A 13,567-nucleotide genomic window follows, 5' to 3' on the forward strand; every position below is an offset into this window, starting at 1 on the left:
TGGTCTTCACAGCTGTGAATTTTAGTGAAATTCCCAAACCTGAGCCAGTCTTTTTAGGTGACAAATTTGACGAATTGTCGCAGACTGAGGTGTCATTAGGTGAGGGTTTGGAACCAATTGATAAACTTAATAGTAACAAGTCACCGGGACCAGATGGCAATCACCCAAGAGTTCTGAAAAAACTGAAATGTGAAATTACGGAAATGTGGTTTGTAACTAATTCTTTCAATACCTACTGCTCATGATCTCATGGGGTGTTTCACCTTCCTAAACCATGGGATGCTGTTCTGAGTTGGACAACTGAGTAGAAATAGGGCCCACCTGACAAGGAAGGGGAGCAGTGTCTTCAGATGTAGAGTGGTTAATCTAGTGAAGTGGCTTTAAACTAGCCTCAACAAGAAGCAGGAGACCAAAAGCCCACAAATGAAGTCTGAAACACGTATACATGGGTAAAAGATAAGAATCTGGGGGGAAACGTGGGCAGTCCATTATCAGGGAGAAAAGAGAGACAAGGAAATATAGAGGAAAAATCTATTGAACATCATAGATGTCTGTATTCTAATGCAAAAAGTATGAAGAATAAACAGGAAGAAGTGGATATACTAATGAATAATGACAATTATGACATAATTTGCATTACAGAGATTTGGTGGGATAATTCTGCAGCACACTGAAATTTTGGTGGCATAGTAAAAATTTGAAGTTTTTATTGACTCAGAAAAGAAAAAGAATTACACATTAATACAGTAGCCCTGTTTAATTCTGCTTTCAGGGAACTGCAACATTTTGTGTTCATAATGCACAACTTCAATTCAGCCTTTGAGGAAAGTTAGATGGTCTTGAAAACCTGGGCCTTGGGCAAGTAGGAAGGTATGCAAAGTACTTTTTTAATTGGGGGCTAAGCATGTTAATTGGATGTTTCTGCTTGATCAGCGGATAAATAGATAACTTTGTAACATAATAATTTAAATCTTAACAGTCTTTTCAGAGGTATTAGGCAGTTTTCACTATTCTTTATTGCTATCACTAACTCTGGCAGATATCACAACATTTCTTTTCGCTTATCTAGCATTTGGAAGGTTTTCTTTGCAGTTCCGATAGCCAGACACATTTTGTTTAATTGAAAGCTGAGATTCTTATGTAGAATTCTGCAGCAATCAGTGGGTTCTGTGGGAAATTAAGTTGTGTTTGTGGAATCAAGAATGTCATATTTATTATAAACGTCCTTGGCAGACCACACAAGTATTGCATAAAGCCAGTTACTATCTAGGTTTGGAGTAAATGCTAGATGTAGAATGTTCGGGGTGTGCGTTTCCTGTCTAGGATATGGAATAGGTCTGCTTTTGTATTTGCACACCAATTCTTCAGCCCCAATACATACCTATATCTTGTTCTGCAGCAGCAGCAATAGCTCAGGTGAGCAAGTGGTACTCAACATAGTCTAGCATGCAGAGTAGCTGTATTGTAACTGAACAGCCTGCTTGGATAGAGGGAGCAAGGTGCATTTGTTAGCTAACAATTTAAGGATTCTGGATATGTAGGTTATACCCCTTGTTCTGTACTTACTCACTTTTGTTACTCCAGATCACACCTTTTTGTGCCATGGTATCTTCCTTTCCAAATGGACATGGTATGCAGACTTGCTTGGTTAAGATTCCTTTTCATCACATTTCCTGCCAATGTCTTCTCATCTTGATACACCCCAACTTCAGGCTCCTGGTCCCCTAAGAACTCCTATAAAATTATACTTCCCTCTCTTGTTGCGTACAAGAGCACATGGAAGTGCAAAGGAGGGGGCGCTGGAGTTTCACTAATTCTTCTGAGAAGAGAGAGGGGTTATGGGCTGCTTCTTTCTGTGAAGAAACTCACAGTCTGCTGCTATTGACAGGGAGAAAGGCCTAAAGCCTCACCCAGAGAATTTTGTCTTAAGCTAGTGGCAGGAAAGGCTTCCCCTGTGACTGCTGCCAATACTTGGAGAAGGATGACTCATACCCAAAGCAAAGTTAGGAAGGAGGTCACTCAGATAACTCAGTAAGAGAAGGCTGGTTATGTTGAGGTTGACCCATCCTTGATGATAATTTATTTGTATTACTAGAGTGCGTAGGAGCTCTAGCCATGAACCAGGACCCCATTGTGCCAGTCTGTGTACAAACACTGAGCAAAGAGGTAGCTCCTGCCCAAAGCCGCTTATAATCTCAGTGTAAGACAAGAATAGAGATGTAGCCATGTTAGGGTACGTCTAGACTACATGCCTCTGTCGCCAGAGGCATGTAGATTAGGCTACCAGGCATAGGAAAATGAAGCGGCGATTTAAATAATCGCCGCTTCATTTAAATTTACATGGCTGCCGCGCTGAGCCGACAAACAGCTGATCAGCTGTTTGTCGGCTCAGCGCGGTAGTCTGGACGCACGGGTGTCGACATCAAAGTCATTTGTCGACCACCCAGGTATACCTCATCCCAGGAGGCATATCTGGGTGATCGACAAATGCCTTTGATGTCGACACTCGCGCATCCAGACTACTGTGCTGAGCCGACAAACAGCTGATCAGCTGTTTGTTGGCTCAGCGCAGCAGCCATGTAAATTTAAATGAAGCGGCGATTATTTAAATCGCCGCTTCATTTTCCTATGCCTGGTAGCCTAATCTACATGCCTCTGGCGACAGAGGCATGCAGTCTAGACGTACCCTCAGTCTGGTCTTGCTGAAACAAAAGACAGAACTATGTAGCACTGTAAAGACTAACAAGATGGTGTATTAGGTAATGAGCTTTCGTAATCTGAGGAAGTGAGTCTGGCCCACGAAAGCTCATCACCTAATACACCATCTTGTTAGTCTTTAAAGTGCTGCATTGTCCTGTCTTTTGTTTCTGTAAGACAAGAGACAGTATATCATCATAGGCAAATGGTGGTATACAAGAAAACAATGAAACTGTTCTGATCAATATGACAGGCAGAATGCTCTCAACAAGAGCATAACTGTTCATTATTTTGTAACCGTCATGAGATGTGATTTGAAAGCAGATAATGAAGTTGTTTTGTGAATGTTTATAGGGAGTGTCTTCCAAGCATGAGGGCAGCAGGGACTTCAGCTTGTTTCAAAAATGTTTAATGGACATCTCTTTTTAGTAATATCTGCATAACTGTATCAACATAAAAATGCAAATAACACAAAAATGAAGCGATTGCATTACATTTTGCTCCTTTTCTCATTTTTTTATGCTTCACCTTAGTAATATCCTCCATCCAGCATGAACCCCTCCATGACCTTCATCTTCCAAGCTGTATGAACTGGTGAGGACATGTTCTGTTGGCCTTATGGCACTGATAACAAAGAATTCTGCCTATTGCAAACTAAAAACAAAACCTTTAAAAATCTAGCTATACAGGAGATAGTTAAGTGCTCTTAAATGGAGAGCTCTGTCAATATCTTTGGCAAATTATTTCCCTTCCTTCATGACTACTTTGCTAAATAATTCCTTATTCTGCAGCTACTCAGGTGGTGGACTTAAATTCTTTTTTGACTCTGCTGTTGTTCATGGCTTGGTTTTGGGTCTCCCTTTGAATGGGCAAGCTAGAAAACTGAACAACCAAAGTTACCTGATAAAGATGTATGCTTATATAACCTTGCTTCTCCATGTTAGTGTTTTAACTGGGAGAAAATTGTTCTCTATTTGAGTAGCTGTGGCATTTCCTTCATTCCCCAGTGAACACTGACTAACCATTCAAAAGGCAATCTTTCATCTGTACTTTCTCTTTAACTCTCTGTGACATTCAAAACCATCAGCTTATGAGAGCCTAGTAACCTTGGGACATAATCCTTTTAAAATAAAGTCCCACCTGACTGATATTGGGCTATATAGAAAAGAACTTGCCTTCCCAGTCCACCAACATTGCTCCCATGAGTTCAGTTATCAGGCCATCAGGGGAGGAGGGCAAGGATGATAGACCTACTATGGAAATCCATGGCAACTAGGGAGTATCTGTGGCTGCTCAGTTAAAGAGGTTCTCTCCAGTGAGTTATTTCTGAAGTTGTTTTCTCTTTGTTTTCCAACTCGGTGTATGTGATGCAATAAAATCTAGGATCAGATTCTCAAATGATGAAAATGGTTGTAGTTCTGCTGAGTGCAACTAATCCATATTGTATGAGAATCTAACATATATGTAATTTCATCTTGATTTCTATTCTGATTCATCCATACATTCACAACTGCAGAAAGAGCCTATTTGAGCTTAAAGAATTTACTAACAGTATTAGGCCTGTGCTGAAACAGGGATACTTCTTGTTACTGCTTGGAAAGGAGATTGATTTTGTTTTGGATGGAAACATTCTACTGCTTTAAATCATTGCACATTTTGTAAAAGTAAACCAAGTACTGACATGTTTTGCAGAGGAGGTGAAACTGTACCAGTTATAGCTACATAGATCGCACTCAAAGTCATTCACATCAAACTGATATGATTAAAAGAAAAAAATGTTTTTTTGCAGATAAAGTAGGCAAGTCCTTAGGCTTTCATAAATAAATACTAAAAAACATTTAACTGATTCTAAAGCAAGCTGGTAACATTTTGTTCCTTCTTAAACAGTCATGAGATTTGACTTCACATTGGAAAGACATGCTAGTATATATTATGGGGCTTCACATGTTGGAGTTGATAAGTTGTCCCCTCACCTTTATTTTAACACACACACAAATATTTTTCTACAATCATCTGTTTGTCCTACCCTAGATGAATAAGTTGTTCTCTACATTATTCACTGAATAAAAATATGAATTACATTTTTAAAAATACAGTGGTTTCATTTGAATATAATTGTTCATATAATGAAACTAATACCACACATGATTATTTATTGAGTAACTTCTACATTAATCATACTTTCTTTCTCCATGAATTTCTTCTGCTTCAGTTCATTTTAAGACTTTATGCTCTGGTAATGTTAATCAGAATTAATAGAGGTACTGTGTGAAAGGGTGTGTATTCACCACTGAAATGTTAAATTAAATGAAATTTTAGTTGCACAAGCTAAAAACAATCGAAAGATAATGGAATACAGATTTACCCTTTACTTTTCCTTGTAGGAGTTTAGTGCTTGGTACATCCTCATGTGCACTTCTGACACAGTCCCACATGACATTCTGAGACGCTGGAGAAATGCAGGATTGACAGAACTACCATGGAGTGGATACATAACTGGTTAACAACTGTAAACAAAGAGTAACTATTAATGGACTGTCAGAATGGAAGAAAGCCTTAGGTGGGGTTCCACAGAGATCCATTCTAGGTCTCATGATTAACATCATTATTAATTACCTAGGTGTAGGAATGGAGAGTATACTAACTATATTTACAAATGACAAAAGCTGGGAGAGGAGAGGTTGCTTATACTTTGGAGGATAGAGCTAAAATTCAGAAGAATTTTGATAAATTGGTGAACTGGGCTATGCTCAACAAAATGAAATTAAAAGAAGACAATTGTAAGGAAGCAAAACCAAATGCATAAACACAGAATTCGGGGGAATAGAGGGGAGAAAGTGATAGAGGTGACTTGTTTGGCAGCAGCACTGTTGAGGAGGATCTAGGCATTGTAGTGGATCACAACCTCAACATAGGTCACCAATGTGATACTGTTGCAGAGGAAGCAAATACAATATTAGGTTGCATTAACAGTGGCATAGCATGCAAATCTTGGGAGGTAATAATCAATGTTTCCTCTAATCTTTTATATCCATGTGTGGAATAATATTTTTAAGTGCACCAAGGCATGTATGAATGAAGAAATAAAAAACCTGCTGGTGTGTACTCTGCTAATCATCTGGGCAGCATTTGAATCTCTCTTGAGTGGCCACACATATGCTAGCTTACAGGGAACATTGGTGATAGTACTGTTCTGCTCAGAACTAGTTGGGCCTTAGCTAGAGCTGTGTATCCAGTTTGTCACCAATGTATAGAAAGGACATGAGAAACTGGAAAGGATACAGAGGTGAGCAACAATGATTAAAGAGATGGAATGCAAGCCATATAAGCAAAGGTTGAAGGAACTAGGTATGCTTAGTTTGGAAAAAAGGAGATTAAGGGGAGGAGGGACATGATCATGGTCTTGCAAATATTTGAAAAGCTGCCATGAAAGAGAGGGGGGATATATCTTCTCTCTTGCGGCAGAAAGTAGGACAAGAAGCAATAGGTTGAAATTACAGCATAACAGATTTAGATGAAATCTCAGAAAAAACATCCTAACTGAAAGAACAGTAGGACAACAATGGAACAGACTATTTAGAGAAGTTGTGGAAGATGCTTCCTGCAGATTTTAAAAAGGAGGCTTGACAGCTGTCTTATATGGATTAGATACAACACATTCTGCATCTTGGTGGGCAGGGGCAGAAGACTAGATGATTGTGGTAGTCCCTTCTAACTCTATGGTTCTATAACATGTTTTATTGATGTGCTGAAAAAAAAAATTTTTCAGGGGCTATTGTAAAATTTTTGTTTCACAGTTTAAAATATTTTCACTTTTTAGCTGTGTAGTTTTCACTTTGGAACACCTATATATGTTCCACGTGTTATTTGCCAAGATATAGTTAGTGATGTACTATTTTAATATTGTATATTAAATTTGGTGTTTTGTCAGATATTTCCCCCCTCATTTGTGTTTATGCTATGCACATACTTACACACATGCATGCGCATAAACTGGAAACAATTATATTGAGATAAGCTCTGAGTTTACATAGTAATGTTAACTTGAATACTTATAAAATTGTGATGCTTATCTAACATTTGCTTCTACCTTCATTACACATCTTCAGTCTTTGAAGAATGCCACTCTACAGAACAGCATTCCTAACAAGCCAAGTATTTTACTGTTTTTTAAATTGATAAAACGTTACATGACAAACTATAATAAAATATGTGCAGCACAAAATAAATGTTTTCTTTCTGCTATACATTGCCAGTAATATCTAGTAAATGTCAATCTAAGAAATTACAGTAAATTTAAGCTATATCGGTTATGTCTGTAACACCCTGTTCCCATGTTCACCACTTTTATATGGTTACAATATATTTTGCAAATAGTACACCTTATGAGGTATTGTTTAAAAACTCAGTCTGCGGAACATCATTGCATTGTTATGTGTTTAACAACACTACATGTGAAACTGACATTTTACTGAGTAATATTAATAAAGTGTGTTATGATTCTAGGGAACACCAACAGTTTAGGTCCTCAGCCCCTTAAAACTGTTAGGGTATGTCTACACTACAGCACTAATTCGAACTAACTGAATTCGAATTAGTTAATTCAAACTAAGCTAATTCGAACTAGTGCATCTAGACCTAAAAACTAGTTTGAATTAGCATTTTGCTAATTCGAACTAGCATGTCCACATTGAGTGAACCCTGAACCGAGGTTAAGGATGGCCGGAAGCAGTGCCGGCAGGGCATAAGATTAGTACTTAGAGCGTGGAGATGCTGCCTCAGGCTAGCCGAAGGCTGTGCTTAAAGGGACCCGACCCCACCCCGGACAGACAGTTCTCAGGGTTCCCCGCTCGCTTGTCTAACTCGATGAGGGACAACAAAGCAGTCCTGTCTTGGAGTGCCCTGAATGGTCACACTCGGCACATCACAGCACTCGGCCATCAGCCCGGCTGCACTTGCCGCAGGCTGCCATCCAGGGCGGGAGGGTCAATCAGAGGGGCTGCAGGAGAGCTTCCACCCTGAGGAGCCCGCAGTCCTCATCGGGGGCTTGTACCCCATTCCTCCCTCACCTCCTTCCACTTACCCCACCCTAGCCCCCCTTCCTGATGTAAAAAATAAAGGACACGTGTGGTCAAAAATAGAAATTCTCTTTATTTAACAAAATTGGGGGGGGGGGGATTAACCTCTGGGGAGACTGGGAAAAGGAGGTGGGAGAGGGGAAGAGAGAGGGTGGGAGAGGGGAGGACAACTAAAATGATCAGGGGTTTGGAACAGGTCCCATATGAAGAGAGGCTAAAGAGACTGGGACTTTTCAGCTTAGAAAAGAGGAGACTGAGGGAAGATATGATAGAGGTCTATAAAAGCAAGAGTGGTATGGAGAGGGTGCTTAAAGAAAAGTTCTTCATTAGTTCCCATAATAGAAGGACTAGAGGACACCAAATGAAATGAATGGGTAGCAGGATTCAAACTAATAACAGAAAGTTCTTCATCACAAAGCAAATAGTCAACCTGTGGAACTCCTTGCTGCAGGAGGCTGTGAAGGCTAGAACTAGAACAGAGTTTAAAGAGAAGTTAGATAAATTCATGGAGGTTGGGTCCATGGAGTGGTATTAGCCAGGGGGTAGAAATGGTGTCCCTGGCCTCTGCTTGTGGAAGGCTGGAGATGGATGGCACAAGACAAATGGCTTGGTGATTGTCTTCGGTCCATCCCCTCCAGGGTACCTAGTGTTGGCCGCTGTCGGCAGACAGGCTACTGGGCTAGATGGATCTTTGGTCTGACCCAGTACGGCCATTCTTATGTTTTTATGTTCTAATATCAGGGCTCAGGGTCGGGGTCTCACTCGACCACCTTGATTTTCATGCAAACCTGCTCCTGGGTGGCCAGGTTGGCAGCTATCCTGCCCTAGACGGCCACTTTCCTGTGCCTAGTGTGGAGGTGGAGGTCGTGGACGTTAGAGGCTTCCCCCCAAACCTCGATGAGGTCCACGATGTCCGCACTAGACCAGGTGGGCGCTCGCCTCTTGCGACCCCTGGCAGGCTCCCGGGAGCCACCAGCCTGGTCCTGGGAAGAGGCAGAGGGCTGGGTGGCAGCGGGTGGCTGGCTTGTGCCGTGCCAGGTGCAGGGTCTGCTGGCTGGGTGCTGGCAGGCTTGCACCTGGCACGGGCACCGTAGCCAGACCGTGCCCCTTTAAGGGCTCCGGGGCCGGGAGGGGGGCAGACAAGTTTCCCTGGTGGCGCCCAGAGTGGCCACCAGGGCAAGCTGGGGAGGGCTAGCTTCCCACTAGTTCTAATTAAGTGGCTACACAGCCCTTAATTCAAACTACTTAATTCGAACTAGGCGTTAGTCCTCGTGGAATGAGGTTTTCCTAGTTGGACTTAAGCGCTCCGCTAGTTCGAATTAAGTTCGAACTAGCAGTTTGCCTGTGTAGCACCTATCAAAGTTCATTCGAACTAACATCTGTTAGTTCGAATTAACTTTGTACTGTAGACATACCCTTAGCTACTTAAAAACAAGTAGTCCTGTGGCACCTTAGAGACTAACAAATATATAGATAGCCCAGGAAAGTTTGTGATTTTATATATAAAATAAATATATATACTTGTTTTTATAGTTACAGACTAACACGGCTACCCCTCTGAGACTGTTAACTACTTAATCAGAGTTTCACCCATCAGCGGAGTTGTAAACAAGAAATGTATAGTTCTCCTGAAATATGGATGGCAGCTCATGTGCACCATGGAATAGGCTGACCCAATGACCCAGTAATTACTTTTGCAGCACAAAGATGCTAAAAAGGGGATGATGCTTTTAGACACTTCTCTTTCCTCATTTATATTAATGGCAGCAAGACTGTTTGAAAGACAAATGATCATAATCGATCTGAGGGGGGGGGGGGGGGGAGGATGTTAGTCCTAACTGCAAGGCTTTCCAGATGGCATGAACTGCTGAAAGTTTTGGGATGAGATGCACCTTTTTGCTTGTACATCTTTTTGAGGTTGGTAAAGCTTAGGAATTAGGATGCATTTTTTATCTTTAATTTGTTTGGTAACCAATTCTGACTTCTATGTATTTATCATTTCATAATAACTTAAAATCTATCTTTCTCTAGTTGTTAAACTTGTTTTATTGTTTTATCTAACCCATTGTGTTTTGGTTGACGTGCTTGGAGATCTTTACTCAGGTTAACAAAAGTTGATTTATGATAATTCTGTTTGGTTAAATGTCAGATTTTGAAGGAGCTTACACTATTCGCGTGGGTCCTGAGCAGTGTAAGACACACATTCCTGGGATGCACTCCCTTGCTAGGAGTGACTTTTTACATGTTAATGGCCATGCAAGAGATTTGGAGAGGCTGCTTGTCAGTGGCAAGTCAGTGTAAAAGTCACCCTGTGGTGGAGAGTTAAAGGGACACAGAAGTTCAACCATTCAGGGTGTGTCTAGACTACAGGATTTTGTTGACAAAAGTGGACTTTTGTCAACAAAATTATACCTGCATCTACACTACCGCCGAGTTCTGTCGACAGTAAGTTGATAGCATGCGGCAGTTTTGTTGACGGCAGTAAATCTCATTTATGAGGAATAATGCCTTTTGTTGACAGAGTTCTGCACGGGGTTCGAACCAGCGGGGTTTTAAAAATGGCGGCTCCCCGCTTATGCAAATGAAGCCCGGGAAATTCAAATCCCGGCCTTCATTTGCAAGTGCGGTATGCCTACATTACCCCGCTAGTTCGAACTAGCGGGGTAGTGTAGACATACCCTTAGACCTCCTGCTGCAACTCCTGGTGCAGTTACTGCAGGCTACTCATGTGGCCTTGCAGGAATAGGACCCACAGTCCATTCTGGAGTACCTCCTTACCTCTCTACACGTGCTTCTCATGCAGCAGAGCCCACTCACCCTCCCTTGCACACCCTGCACAGCTGCTTCTGGCACTGGAACACCAATTCCGATTGGTGGGACCAGATCATCATAGAACAGTGGGACTTGTGCATGTGGAAGGGCACCTTCCTGGAGTGAGTGGCTCACCCTTGCCCTCAGGCGAGGGGAAACCCACATGCAACCTGACATTACCCTCCAGAAGTGGGTCTTCATCGCCATTTGGAAGCTTGTCATGCTGGGCAGCTACTGTTCCATCGGGAACCAGTTTGGCATGACGACATTGACCATCAGGGCCATACTCATACAGGTATGACTCTCTTTCTTTGATCCCAGGAGGGCAGTGAAGCACTGGGATGAGGTTCTCAAGGGAAGGAGAGGGTGGACTCTCTCTTCCCTGGAGGTTTTGCACTCCTGCTTCACAAAGCCCTGATAGAGATAGAGTAGTTGGGGGTTGCTCCTGCTGTAAGAGGGGTCATGGAACTCCTGAGGGCTCTGGCAACCCTGTGATTCTCTGTATCCTCTTACAGGTGGAGAAGGCCATCAATGCCATCCTGCTGCACAGGGTTGTCCTGGGCGATGTGGACCACATCACCGGCTTTGTGGCCATGAGCTTTCCCAACTGTGGAGGGGACATTGACAGCACCCACATCCCTATCAGGGCCCCCAACCACATCAGCTGGAAGGAATACTTTTCAATCATAGAATCATAGAGCTGGATGAGACCTCAGAAGGTCATTGAGTCCCGCTCCCTGCCCAAAGCAGGACCTACCCCAACTAAATCAACCCAGCCAGGGCTTTGTCTAGGAATGGACATTCCATCACCTCCCTAGGTAACCCATTCTAGTGAAACCCTCCTAGTGAAATAGTTTTTCCTAATATCCAACCTAGACCTCCCCCACTGTAACTTGAGACCATTCCTGCTTGTTCTGTCATCTGTCACTACTGAGGACAGCCTTTCTCCATCCTCTGTGGAACCTCCCTTCAGGAATTTGAAGGCTGCTATCAAATCCCCCCTCACTCTTCGCTTCTGCAGACTAAACAACCCCAAGTCTTTCAGTCTCTCCTCATAGGTCATGTGCTCCAGCCCCCTAATCATTTTGGTTGCCCTCCACTGGACCCTCTCCAATGCATCCACATCCTTTCTGTAGTGGGGGGGGAGGTCCAGAACTGGATGCAATACTCCAGATGTGGCCTCATCAGTGATGAATAAAGGGGAATAATCACTTCTCTAGATCTGCTGGCAATTCTTCTCCTAATGTAACCTAATATTCCATTTGCCTGCTTGGCTACAAGGGCACACTGTTGACTCATATCCAGCTTCTCATCCACTGTAATCCCCAGGTCCTTTTCTGCCAAACTGCTGCTTAGCCAGTCGGTCCTCAGCCTGTGATAATACTTGAGATTCTTCTGTCCCAAGTGCAGGACTCTGCACTTGTCCTTGTTGAACCTCATCAGATTTCTATTGGCCCAATCCTCTAATCTGGCTAGGTCACTCTGGACCCTATCCCTGCCATCCAACGTATCTACCTCTCCCCCTAGCTTAGTGTCATCCGCAAACTTGCTGAGGGTGCAATCCATCCCCTCATCCAGGTCATTAATAAAGATGTTGAACAAAACCAGCCCTAGAACCCATGCTTGGGCCACTCCACTTGAAACTGATGTCCAACCTGACATCGAGCCATTGATCACTACCCGTTGGGCCCAACAATCTAGCCAGCTTTCTATCCATCTTACAGTCCATTTAACTCGCTGGCAAAAATATTGTGGGAGATTGTATCAAAAGTTTTGTTAGAGTCAAGATATATCACACTTTTTCCCCCGACAGCACCATCAGTGTCAGGGATGTGGACATGCCCATGTGCATCATGGGTGACGCTGCTTACCTCTTGCTCCCCTACATCGGACACCTGGACCTCACGAAAGAACGGTTCAATGCCAGGCTTAGCAGGGCCCACAGCGTGGTGGAATATGCCTTTGGCCATTTGAAGGGAAAGTTCCACTGTCTCCTGACCTCGGCGAATGGAATGTTCCCCAGGTGGTGATGGCCTTCAGTGTGCTCCACAACCTCTGAGAGAATGGGGGGAGATGTGCATGCCAGGATGGTGAGGCAGAGGCTTACCGGCTCGCAAAGGATTTTAAACAGCTGTGCACTTCGGCCATCCGGAAAGTCCATCAGGGGGCTGTACTCATCGCAGCCCCTCGCCACCCACTGCCTCCTCCCATGTATGTCTAGGGAAAGTAATGGAACTCACCTGATGGAGAACTCACCAAGCCCTGGGCGACATCCTGGGAGCAGGGAACCAACTCCAGGGACAGGATGACTTCCTGGCTGGCAGGCATGGTGTCAGTGCTGGCCTCCTCCATCTTTCCCTCCTTGTCCACAGCCACACACTCCAGGAGGCTGACAGTGGGAGTCTCCAGGCCGTAGTCCACGACAAGGCGGGAGAGGGTCCAGTCCCCCTTCCAAGGAGGTGGTGCAGGTGCTCATAAAAGTGGCACAACTGGGGTGCCACTCCTGGACAGGAGCGCAGCTCCCTGGCCTTTGTTTAGGCCTGCCTATGTTCTTTAATTTTCAGGTGCACCTAGTCTTGGGTGTGCATGTGGCCCTTCTGCCCCAGGCTGGTGACCATCCAGCCGTAGACATCTGCATTCCTGAATCTGGTGCAGAGATCCTGGAAGTTTGCCTCCTCTCCACAGACCTCAGTGAGATCCAGGATCTCTGTACCAGACCAGGAAAGGGCCCTCCTCTTTGGCCCCAAGCAGGGGCTTCAGAGCTGGCTGCCGGCTCGCTTGCAGCAGTGGGGCAGCTCAGTGAGAGTGTTGGGTTTGCTCATGGCAGCAGGGAAGGCAGTGAAGGCTGCTGTTGTGTGGCACAGGGATGTCAGGGCCTTCCTTGTGCCACAAGTGCCCTGCGGCTGAATTTTTAAAGCCTGCAGGGGAAGGAGAACTATAGAGTTCTGAGGGGTGTGGACAGAGTGGCCACCAGAGCAGCT

At 43.8% G+C, this 13,567-nt stretch overlaps 1 protein-coding gene across 5 annotated transcripts in view; it reads left to right on the top strand.

Moving 5' to 3' along the window:
• CTNND2 (catenin delta 2) overlaps positions 1-13,567 on the top strand; it is a 1,073,049-nt gene that overhangs the window by 341,093 nt on the left and 718,389 nt on the right. The window contains exons 2-4 of one of the 5 annotated variants that reach the window (XM_075921468.1): positions 773-870; positions 3,231-3,291; positions 5,082-5,257. The exons of 3 other annotated variants lie outside the window; for them this stretch is intronic. The gene's annotated coding sequence lies outside the window, so the exon portion shown is untranslated. The remainder of the gene's footprint in view (positions 1-772; positions 871-3,230; positions 3,292-5,081; positions 5,258-13,567) is intronic. One more of the 5 variants, XM_075921467.1, reaches the window with a different exon arrangement.

Source organism: Pelodiscus sinensis, chromosome 2, assembly GCF_049634645.1.
Source record: "Pelodiscus sinensis isolate JC-2024 chromosome 2, ASM4963464v1, whole genome shotgun sequence".
Classification (NCBI taxonomy): Eukaryota; Metazoa; Chordata; order Testudines; family Trionychidae; genus Pelodiscus; species Pelodiscus sinensis.